The 9933-nt window shown below is 35.3% G+C and overlaps 1 pseudogene; it reads right to left on the reverse strand.

Moving 5' to 3' along the window:
• Positions 1 to 9814: 9814 nt before the first annotated feature.
• LOC111740023 lies at positions 9815 to 9933 on the reverse strand (annotated as a pseudogene).

Consider the following 9933-nt stretch of genomic DNA (forward strand, 5'->3'; position numbering starts at 1 on the left):
GATAGATAGATAGATAGATAGATAGATAGATAGATTTGTATATTGTTTCTCTCATTTCTTTACAAACATCCATTTCTTCTTCACTAAAATTACCATCTAGTTCATGATATGGAGAGTGGTCACCCTTTAAAAGTTTCATGAAATGAGAACTGGCTATTTCATAAAGAAGGTTGTCATGGGACTTCCTGGAATAACGTATCACTCCTACAATATTCTCTGAAATGTTTTATATCCCAGCACCTATTAGAATGTCTGTTGATAGTAAGACATCTGTTTTTTGAACGAAAGATGTTTCATGGCTTCACTGACTCAAATGCAAGATTCCAGCAATTTCACTTCTGGTTATTTATCTGAAGAAATCCAAAACACTAATTCAAAAAGATGTATGCACCCCTATATTCACTGCAGCACTATTTACAATAGCCAAGACATGGAAGCAACCTAAGTGCCCATCAAGAGACGAATGGATAAAGAAGCTGTGGTACACATATAGAATGGAATATTATTTGGTCATAAAAACAAACAAACAAACAAACAAACAAAATCTTACCATTTGTGATAACATGGATGGACCTGGAAGGTATTATGCTAAGTGAAGTCAGTCTTTCTCTAAAGACAAATTCAATATAATCTCACTTATATGTGGAATCTGAAGAACAAAATAAACTAGCAAATAGAAACAGACTCATAGATACAGAGAACAAACTGATGGTTGCCAGATAGAAGAGGGTTAGGGGACTGGGTAAAAAAGGTGAAGGGATTAAGAGGTACCAATTGGCAGTTACAAAATAGTCACAGGGATGTGAAGTAGAGGGAATATAGACAATAATATTTTAATAACTGACTAATTGGGGGATTACTTTGTAAATTATATAACTATCTAAGCACTGTGTTGTGCACCTGAAACTAATATAAAATAATATTGAATGTCAACGCTAACTGAAAAATAAATATAAAATAAAAATTTAAAAATTTAAAAAAGGTTCTGATTGGTCATTGCCCTTATAAATCTGTTCTCATCCTTAACACATTCTTAATATAATTTTTATAAGTTTATTCAATCTACATTTCACTTTTAGTTTCCTGGATGAACTTATTTTGTCATCAAGTGACAATATTGGTAACGTTATCTAGTGTTTGGCCAATAGAGGATATGTTTACGTCTAGTTCTATCCAAGTGTTTAGTGTTTCTGAAACTCCAGGTAATGCTGTGAAAGTAGAGTCTAGATAGACATTTATATTATATTTTTATTTAAAGGAAAGTTATTCTCTATATTCTGAGTTATAATACTCTTTGATGAAAAAATGTTAAGAGATTTATGTGATTATCCTAAGATTTAAATGTTTTACCAGGCTGGTAGCTAGGAGAATTTGCTCTTTATAATTTAGCTCAAGAAGGAGCATACTCTCAATGCATGTTCCCATGCTCTCAAAACATCCTGTCAAAAGACCTCACTGAAATTAATGGCTCAGAACCGATGCTAAGCTTTCAAGGATGCTGCGGTGATTTATTGAGTGGTGCCAGTCTCCATCGTTGTTGGGTGGAGTGCACTTGTCTTCATGTAACAGGGCTAATATTACTTCAAGCTGTTGTCAGTTGACTTGGTAAAATTGCTTAGATACACTCCCCATGCAGTTAGCTGGTGATGATTACCCTTAAGTATTCACAGCGCAGAAGCCCTGGGGAAACACTAATTAACCACCCGCAAGGAAGATGTTCCAGCCACACAAACAATCTCCTAAAGTCTCTGGGCTGTAATGAGGACCAAGCCCCAGTCACAAGGCCTGCTCTGCTCTGTGCTACTGCATCAAGGTTCAGCAATTTTCAAGGAGAAAGTGATTGGAGTCAGGCCCGGGGCTGCACGGAATCTCCTAATCACCACACAGAGATTCAGGTGCTCCGGAGCCGCGGGAGGGATGGCTCTTATGAGCTAAAGGAGACACTGGCATATGCTGAAGAGTCAGAGAGAGGGAATCTGCTTAAATATTTATTTATAGATTTAAGGTATATTGAGGTCCCTTTGGTCTTTGCATAATTAATACCTTGTTCTCTACTCTTAATTAAAAACAACTGTAACAACAAAAACTATAGCTTCATCCAACCTAGTGACTTTATCAATGTCTTTTAGAGTTTTTCTCTTCCTTTCCATTAAAAAAGCTGTAATCAGGTTGACAATAGAGAAAGAATGGAACATGATGTGTGTGTGTTTGATGTGTAGGTCCATTTGTTGTGGCTTCACAGTGCGAATGCGACTGGCTCTATCTCAGAGATAAGTACGATTTATCAGGTCTCCGCGGTGAATAAATTTGAAGGATCAAAAGTTAATGGGAGCAGAACAGATAACTCTCTCCTGCTCCCTAATAACCATAAAATGTAGAAGATAAAAAGTATGGATTCTGACAATGATTACCAGAGGAGAGTTGGGACTTAATCAATGTCTCAGTTCTTGGTAGGGGAGGAAAGCAATTGGGGCTGCTTCTGGCTCAAATATGAAACAGTGAAACTGAGACCCATGAGAAGTGACAGGGTAGGTGGGTAGTTATGAGCCAGAGGGAGAGGGACAATGAAGGGTTAACAAGGCCCCGAGACCAGCTCAGCAGAAGAATATATACAATCAGGTGTTTGGCAGGCTTCTGGAGCCTCTCTTACCCCACCCCCTCCCCAAGGTCAGAAGCGAGACAGGCAGAAAAGAGACCCATTTGTGGTTCCCGGTGCCTTCTTCACCCCCATCCCCTGCCGAGTGCCCCTTTCCCCCCCATCCCTGTCAGTTAACTGCAGATGACCATTATATGACCTTACTCTGGGGGCGCTCGACTAGTACCGGCAAAATTAGTTAACTGGGCAGGGGCCTACCCTCTAAATTCCCACAGGACAGGCTTATTTATGTCTTCCCATCTACGGGCACCCACTGCGCATACCCAGGCCAGGAGTAGGCTCATCTCAGGGAGGAACAGGAAATTTGCACAATTCGAGATCTGAGGGGCAGAAAGAGAACAAAGAAACGATGGTCCTCAAAAAGTCAACACCCCAATTTCTCAGCACACTCAATTTTTATTGAGCTGACCGCTTGAACTTTCAAGTGTACTTTACTTTGCTTGCATTGCTTAAAATCACTTCTGTTTGCTACTCTTTGCTCTTTCTTCTCCGAGCGTCAGACCTTCACACAAATCTTTCATGGGGGATCCAAGGTCTGAGCCTCTAACTTCCACAATACAGGCACCTGATGGCCGGTAACCCAAGGACCATGACTACCCATTAATGTCTAAAATAAATTTGGATCCTTGATTTACAGTAAGCAGAGGAACAGTCACATCCACATGGGGAAACAATGATTTTCAACTACTTGGAAGATAGTGACATTCATCTATTGATAGCAATTTCTAAAACTGAGTTTTTGTTGGCCCCACAGCAAATATGTCTTAATTGTTAATTTGATATTAAATCCCAGGAAATTTGGTATATGAGGACTAAATATGAGGATTTTTTTTTTTTTGGTTTCACAAATTTTGGGGATTAAACATAAATTCCATTACAATCTATGTCAAACATTGAGAATGAACATATTTGGGGTAATATGTTAGAATAGCTATATTATACGTGAAGTGTTGATGATATATTTAAAGGATCTTGGTTGTAGTTGCTACTTTAACCTTTTAATTTAAAGGGAAAATATAACAAAAAGCAGAATAACAGGCAAAGAAAAAGAGCACTGACTTTGTTAATGAAAAAGCAAAGAAGAGAAAATGATTTCTAGATAGATATTTACCTATAAATATTAATATGTACTATATCACATAGTACTATGTGATATAGTACATATTAATATTTTTGTAAGTGAAATACTTTCATGTCAATAAAATGAATCAAAAACTTCAGGTATCCTTTGTTGTAGCTTTGCAGGATATCAAATGCTTGAGTGTGTTTGAAAATTTAAACAAAGCATATGGGATGAATTTTCATAATGCCAAAATCTTAGGATATCTTATTGTCACCTACATTTTTTTGATTTTGCTGTCTTGATTTTTAAATTTTTATATAATGCAAACATTCATGGGTGAAATATTTTTTCATTTAATGAAATACATTTTATAACAAAATCCAACAGATTTTACTCAAATAGAGCATTAAAACTGGTTTTATCGCACCTCAGCAAAATATAGTTTGAAAGAAGCTCTTCAGGGCACTTCGAAAGAAAAATTACACTGCACAGATTTAAACAGGCAAGGAAGACTTTAAGACTATTGCAATAGGAATCAAGACTACAGCAATAGGAAAGAGAAACTGAACTTGACTCTATTGAAACAACAGGCAGAAGAGTTGTTAAGCACTCGGGTAAGCTAGTGGGAAAGTCCTGAAGGATGTCAGAGGAGAGGATGGTCAATTTGATTAGGTCATCTGTGTGTTGTTAATTAGTGCTTATCAAACTTAGGTTCCTACCCTCCCACAGAAACGGGGAGATTGGAGCCCTATCTTTTTTTATGAGCACATTTCAAAGAGATGGCTCCCAAATCCTTGAGAAGGACATTCTTGGGTTGTAAACCTGGCAAGAGGCCGAGATAAGATCTCCATCTTAAAGAGAAAAAGAAAGAATTTATAATGGCAAGTTATCTAAATGCTCTAAGAGAGGCCAGGGGCCTATATTAAGGAAGAAACCTGAGAGGAAAGTTAAGGCCGCCTACTGTCACTTGCTAATTCTACATGATATCGTTTGGTTTAGTATTTTCTCTAAACTTTTGCCTCAAGATCATGAAAGTTTTCAGTTTCCAATTCTTCTAATCATCAAATAATATGAAACAAATAAAAGTGGACTTAAATATTCAGAGGAATAACTTCTGAGAGATGTAACAAAAGTTATAAACAAATTAACATTTACTATTACCAATTAATATTAGTAATAAATAATACCAAAATAATAATTTAAATTACTCTTAAATAATTACTACCAATTTTTTGTTGAGCTATAACAGGCCATGTGTTAAATCCTTTTCTTATATGACCTCATTTTGTCCTCACACTAATCCCATTGGCTGGGTATATTATGATCATCATTTTGATGAGGAGAATAAAATTTCCAGAGGTTGTAACTTCCTTTGAGTCCCACGGGCAATGAGAGTAGAGTGAAAGTTGATTTTGGACTTTTCACCAGAATGTGTGGCCACATATATTTTGTATAAAACATACATTTACAATTTTTATGCAATTTTATTATGACTGTGAACTCAAACTGTGAAAAGTCTACTTTTTGCATCTAATGTAGATCTACAGACATTTCAAGAAGGCTCGATAAACTCTGTGGTTTATGAAGGTAGTTTGAAGGACTCTACAATAGCAGCTGAGGAATACTGGGTAATGTTTCCAGAAGGCTTTTAATAGATAGATGTACATCCCCGGGGTGACTTAGGTGGATTCCTACATGAACCAAAGGGAAAGATCTCTCTGAGTGCATTTTCTTTCAAACCTGCCATTTAATAATTCCACATCAACATTGGTTTTTATTTTATTTGGTGAGTAGAAGTAGATATAATATTAACTCTAACAATAAGCTTTCATTTCAAATGTTTGTCCACTTTTTCTATCAATAGTGCTGAGTTAAAAGTATCATTTATAACTGACTGTGATGACGTGCATATATTTTCAGAAGAGTGCACATAATTTAGGTTTATTATGTCAAAATATTCGTAGTGGCTTCATTCGATGGGAAACCATAGTTAATAAAAGAATGATTTATAAAAGCAGAAATTTGTGACTCATTTCACTTGTATATATAATAAGATTATATACTATTGAAAATTTTTGATATCCAGTATCAAAATTTTAAGAGATACAATGGTGAATAAGATAGACATATTTCCTGCTCTGACAAAGATTATAGTCCAGTGATGGAGCAGGGCAGGCTTAAACTTCTAGTTCCTACTTGTTTTCTGTTTCGAGTAGAAATCTGCTTCTTTTATTTTAAAATAAAATTGGGAATTAATTTTTAAAAATGATACCAAGACCAATTATTTAGTTAGACTTTTATACAAAGGTAATTATCAAGAAAAGCCTATTTAACATTAACTTCTATCCTTGATCCTGATTTTCTAACCATAGCATAGCCATATCAGATAGTGAAAATAACTGAAGGAAAGCCAACTAAGTGTTTTCAAAATAGGTGGGGGAAGAATCTGAGAGTCTTTTAACCATCTTAATACTTTACTCTTCAGGACCAGGGAAGCTATTAGTTACCAATAGCACTTTCAGTCTTCATGTGGTCTGTTAGGAAGAAACAGGACTACACCCTAGTTACAACATATGAAATCACTGGGCTGTAGTCAGAGTTTCTCTCTCAATCCAGTATTTTCCTACAATTCTTGCTCAAGTATAGATCTTAGATATTGGATTGCAATATGCTTGACACTATTATTATTTATCCTTCTACTATCCCAGTTTTTCATCCACATTATACCATTTTAATTACAACTAAAGGTAAACCAAAAAGAGGTTACATAATTTTTCTCAAGGCTTCTTTTTTGTAAGGAGTTTCCAGTCAGCTACAGTTGCAATACTTCTTACGCTTTCACCAAAGCTCATGAGAGTAGCAGTGATTTAACATATCACCAATAACTGTACTGCGTTATATTCAAAGTAGCTTCTTTTCTGTCTTGTGTTAACATTTAATAACAACAACAGCTGATGGTATACATCAAAGTCCGTTTTCCTAGATATTGTTATTGTTTCTGAAGATGCTAAAACATCTTACGTTTTATATAGATCTTATTTAAGGCTTACAAGTCTGTGTGGTGTCAGTGAGGCTTCCTTCACATGGTCTTTAGACTTGACTATATTTAATTAAGTGCTTTAATAACCTGTTGTTACTGTGGTGTGTGTGTATTTAATAATACAGGTCAGATTTACTTTCACTTTAGTTTAATTGATCAATTGATGGCTTTTCAGTACAGATAAGAAAGTCTTGGGAACAAAACTTTTGCCTATGTCATAGCAAAATGCTTAGCTAAGGATCTTTACCTTTATTTTCATTGTTAATACTGCCTTATTATAGTAGCCTACTGGTATGTATTGTGTGATTATTAATAAAAATGAGTAAAAGCACTTATTAAAATATTTAGAAAGCAGAGAAGTTTTTCAAGGCACTATATTGAACATCAAATACCTAGTCACATAAACTGTTTTAAAATGAAAAGAAAAATAGTAAGAATTTAGTTGGCACATGCTTTTTAAAAGTATTCTAGTACAATAGACAATGGTGTCAGGCTATATGTCATCTATTATAACAGAGAGCTACAGGTAAAACTGAATTTTTTTCAAAGCAAGAGATACCACCCACATGGAGTGCTTCTCTCCCATGAAGTACAGAATGTTGTTGTATGCTTGCTATTAATTTCCTATGTCCTGCCATAAGTGGGTGAATTGAGTTAGTGAATCACTGCTGATGCTCAAAGACTTTCCAGCCTAAGAAGTTCTTAGGCTTTTAACACGTTCCATGTAATCCATTTAATTGCACGCATAAGCTTGTCAGGAGAACTTCCAGCTAAAACGAATCAATAATGTAGTCAAAGCACAGTTGGAAGACATTGATAATGGAGTTTTCAGCTTTCCAGAGTATGCTGACTGATTTATTTGGGAGTCTTGGTGGCCCGATTAATAATGAGGCCAATAGCTTCTGGAACTTGATAGTTAGGATTTGAGATACGGGTTCTGATTCACAGTGTGAGTGAATTAGGCATCTGGCTGCCATATATTAGAACCCAAATAATAATTAGGGGAACTCCTAGTCTTCTCAATTCATTACAAAGCCCATTGCCTTAATTCTAGAAATACTCATTAATATCCAAATACATGACCTAAAAACATACGTGACTTTTTACATTTTGTACCATATATGTATGACTACTGAACAAATTTCCAAAAGAAAATTAAGCCAGATATCACTTTATTGCACTTATTGAGACTACTTTTTATGCTTTTTTATTCTTGCCATTTAAAAATGAGAGTCATCAGTGGTGGTGGACTGCTCTCTTTCTCTCTATTACTCTCTTACTCTTTCTATATTTCTCTAATACATCTAATTCTAATGGTTTTGGTATAAAGAAGAACATTTTACCTCTATGTTGGGTTATATTGAAATTTCCTCACTTTTTCTAGAAATGTTTATGAAAATATTGCACAAAAAGAGTTATGATAGTATTATGAATATACAATGCCAATTTAATATAAATTTTATTTTTATGTGGTCCTAATAATAATAGTATATATCCAAATTCTCAAAGTGAGGTAATGAATTAGACAGTTACTAGATACTCTAGATAATTTGGTGTAAAGAAACAAAACTCACAAAGATTGCCTTATCATTATTGAAGTTTTACTTCTACTTACATACATGTTAATTTCAATTGATTTGGGTTTCAATTACCAAAAGGAACTGATCTAATCTTGAAATACTTATGGAGTATACAAAACATTCAAGATTGCTGTTCACAAGTGTCACATGCTAGTGGGGTGAGGTGCAGGAAAAATACATATGTCCATGGATACGTGCATATGTACCTACAAAAATAAACAAGAGAATTTCAGATTATGAAACATGTTAAGATCATAAGGAATGGGGGTGGGTGGGCGTGGGATTGACTCTTGATAGTAAAGTCAGAGAAACCCTTTCTAAAGAGCTGATACTGTGACCTGAGCATTCAGAGGTGAGAAGCAGCCATCCATGAAAAGATGCAAAGGAAGAGGAAGTTCCAATACAAAGACTCTGAGGAGGGAGCAAGCTGACCGTAAAGATGATAGGAAAGAGAGGTGAGATTACAAGGTCAGAAATATAGACCAGTTTCCCATTTTAAATAAGCTCAGAAGTTTCTCTCATGAATTTACTTTGCCGAACAACAACAGTGCTGGTACATAGTAGGGATTCAATATTAAATGCATAAATGGACAAGAAATAAGTCTCATAAAAGAAAATGATATTGTAGTTCTGATGTTTCTGATGGACTTACATTGTTAATACCTGGTCAAGAGAAGAATCACAATGAAAGTCTCTCATTACGATACTATAATGCATTTTTCTGAAGTCTAATCTACTAAGTAAGAATTAGATTAGAGAAAATTTGTTATTTGTTTGAAAATTAAATTTTAATAAAATGATATAATACAAATAAATAAAAGAATCATGAAATCAACAAATTAGAAACCTCATAGAGACATCAGAAATCATCTAAACTGTGTTGCTACTTAAAATTTGGTCCAAGGACCAGCACTATTGGCATCACCCTGAAACTGTAGAAATGCAGAATCTCAACTTCCAACCCCACCTTACAAATGAGAATTTACATTTGAACCAGATCCTCAGGTGATTCTTAGGTACATTAAAGTATGAGTAGTACCGCTCTGGAACAGGGACCTCAAAACATTAGATTTTCTCTTCCTTATGCGGAACCACTTGGAGTAGGGATTTTTTACTTTTATATTACTAGCCCCCAAAGCCTGAGAGTGGAATTCTGGGGTGGATGCATGAGTGTTAAACAAACAAAAATTGTCTAGTTGATTCCGATGTATCCTAATTCCTTTATTTGTAGGATTACTGGATTTAGCAAGTAATGCACCATACTTACATTAAAAATATTCACTGTTTATCTGAAATTCAAATTTAACTGGGCATCCTATATTTCATCTGACACTTCTATTCGACAATACTATTCATTTGACATGTCAACAGAGTTTCAGTTTTTGTTTTTTTTTAGGTGAGGCAACCCTTGGGTGACTTCGCGGATTCCAAGGCCCTTGTCAGTTTACAATCTCTTATTTTTTTTTATCTTTTAACGCCTACAGCTTCTGGTCTTCCTATGTGGTATCCCATCCAAGTACTAACCAGACCCGACCCTGCTTAGCTTCTGAGATCAGATTGGATCAGGCTTGTTCAGGGCAGCATGGCCATAGAC

This window comes from Pteropus vampyrus, unplaced genomic scaffold, assembly GCF_000151845.1.
Source record: "Pteropus vampyrus isolate Shadow unplaced genomic scaffold, Pvam_2.0 Scaffold56, whole genome shotgun sequence".
Taxonomy (NCBI): domain Eukaryota; kingdom Metazoa; phylum Chordata; class Mammalia; order Chiroptera; family Pteropodidae; genus Pteropus; species Pteropus vampyrus.